General features: G+C 43.4%; 1 pseudogene; it reads left to right on the top strand.

Moving 5' to 3' along the window:
• The first annotated feature begins 280 nt into the window (after window positions 1-280).
• Window positions 281-2,131, top strand: LOC130521164 (piggyBac transposable element-derived protein 4-like; annotated as a pseudogene).
• The last annotated feature ends 557 nt before the right edge of the window (window positions 2,132-2,688 follow it).

The following is a 2,688-nucleotide window of genomic DNA, read 5'->3' as shown; positions in this document are numbered from 1 at the left end:
AGAAAAAGTGAAATGTTGCTTTTATTCCCATTTCCATGTAAGCTGTACAAAAAAAGTACAAAGGTGGTCATCAGGTCAAAATGACCTGTGAGGCAAATAGAGTTGAAATCAAGGTCACAAAGTTATTTACACACCACAGAATGTTCGTGTTTTAGTTGTGTCTCAGATCAATCAGTAGTAGACATAAACGACACAAGATAGGTGGCGTTCTCGCAGACTGCAGAGAGAATATAAAGGTGCTGCAGATGACAGGACCCCGAATTCTCTCTATGCTAAGACCATGAGTGCGTGTTATAATGCTGAAGAGGTCCAGCATGTCCAACAAGACAACTCTGATTCAGAAGAGGAAGTGGAGGATTTATCAGAAGAAAAAGATGGGGAGGAATACAACCCAGAGCATGATGAATCATCTTCAGAAGAAGAAAACCCTGAAGCTGAAAGAGAGACTTTTCTTTCAAAAAATGGCAAAATAACATGGTCCTCAGCAGAATATGACCAACACGGCAGGCATGCAGAACACAACTTCATAAAGATGACCCCAGGACCCACAAGGTATGCCGTTTCTCATGCCCGTGACATTGTCTCTACATTTTACCTGTTTATCACACCAGCAATAGAAAAAATAATCCTGAAGATGACAAATCTGCAGGGTTTTCGCAAATATGGAGACAGCTGGAAAAAGATGGATGAGACTGACCTGCAGGCCTACTTAGGGCTGCTAATCTTAGCAGGTGTATACAGGTCCCGAGGTGAGGCTGCAGCTAGTCTATGGGACGCAGAGAGTGGAAGACCAATTTTCCGAGCCACAATGCCACTCAAACTCTTTCACACCTACTCAAGACTGCTACGATTTGATGACCGTGAGTCAAGACCAGCAAGACGTGTGACAGACAAACTTGCAGCCATAAGAGAGGTCTGGGACAAGTGGGTGGAGCGGCTGCCCTATCTCTACAATCCAGGGCCTGACGTAACAGTGGATGAGCAACTGGTTCCATTTAGAGGTAATCTATTTTCATATTTCTAATAAAAGTGATTTTTACTATTGATTTCTTTGACTGTTTTCTGTGACACTGATACTAATCACTGATGCTAATGTCTTCTGTCCAAAGGTCGTTGTCCTTTCCGGCAGTATATGCCCAGCAAGCCAGCAAAAATGGGATTAAGTCATGGGTGGCTTGCGATGCCAAATCAAGCTATGCTTGGAAAATGCAAGTCTATACCGGGAAGCCGACCAGTGGAAGCCCAGAGAAGAACCAGGGGATGGGAGTTGTGCTTGATGTGACAGAGGGACTGAGGGGTCACAATGTGACATGTGATAATTTCTTCACCTCTTATGAACTCGGACAGCAGCTCCTGAAGAGGAAGATCACCATGGTTGGTATAGTTCGAAAGAACAAGCCTGAGCTCCCACCTGCACTGCTTGCATCAAAAGAGAGAGAGGTCCTCTCATCAAAGTTTGCCTTCACACCCACCACCACTCTAGTTTCATACCTCCCAAAGAAAAACAAGAATGTAGTTCTTCTGAGCACATTGCACACAGGCGGTGACATTAGCGATCGTAAGGACAGGAAGCCAGTCATCATCCTAGACTACAGCCGCAACAAAGGAGGTGTGGACAACCTAGATAAGGTGATTGGAGCATACAGCTGCAGAAGGATGACTGCCCGCTGGCCCCTGGTCATCTTCCACAACATCATTGATGTTTCCTCCTACAATGCCTTTGTGATTTGGAGAGAGATCAACCCGACCTGGATGTCTTGTAAGCAGAACAAGAGGAGGGTGTTCCTGGAGCAGCTAGGAACGGCACTTGTAATTCCACTCATTGAAAGAAGGAAGCATGTCCCCCACACAGAAGCCTCAGCAGCAGTTGTGAAAGCTATTCAGAGTGCAGGAGCTCCTGATCAACCTGACGATCCAGCTACCACAGCCACTTCCCCAGCTAGGGCAAGTAAGAGGAAAAGATGTCAGTTTTGCCCTCAAAAGAAGGACTGTAAAACACATACTGTGTGCTGCAAGTGTAAGAAATATATCTGCAAAAGCTGTGCACTTGCATACTACCCTACATGTGCTAAATAATTGAATGGGTTATGTTATTTTTCATATTTTTGTACATTGTCTTAAAATTGTTCACTGGAGGAAAAAAAAGACAGAAACTGAGTCATTGGGATGATTAAAAACTCCTTTTTGCACATTTCTTTCCTTTCTTAAGCTATAGAAATACAAGTAAAGAGGCAAAACTCAGGTATTAACACATTTTGTGGTGAATGACAAGTTGTTTCTTCATGCAAGATGAAATTCGGTGTGTTAAAATTCAATTAAGCTGCATTTTGACCCAGAGGACACAGGGTCTATACAGACAATGAGGACAACAGGAGAGTTAAGTAAGAGATTCTGCTCTGACAACTAAGCTAAACTTGGACCTGTTAAGATTGTGCATGGCACAACAGAAAGTTTATGTTCCATGGACTTTTGTTATGTGAAGAATCCAGAAAGGGTTATTTGATTGTGCTTTCTTGAAAACAATACATTTTTACGTTTCGGCACTCCTGCAATCCTCACACTTTTTCTGTTACAAACTGAGCCTGGCCCCTTATCAGAGAAGGGAAAAGTTATGTGGCCCTCACAGGAAAAACTTTGGGGACCCCTGCCCTAACCCCTTAACCCAATTAAAAAACATTTATGTACAGT

This window comes from Takifugu flavidus, unplaced genomic scaffold (assembly GCF_003711565.1).
Source record: "Takifugu flavidus isolate HTHZ2018 unplaced genomic scaffold, ASM371156v2 ctg751, whole genome shotgun sequence".
NCBI lineage: Eukaryota > Metazoa > Chordata > Actinopteri > Tetraodontiformes > Tetraodontidae > Takifugu > Takifugu flavidus.
The sequence above is the reverse complement of the archived record's forward strand: the minus strand, read 5'-3'. Positions and strand labels throughout refer to the sequence as shown.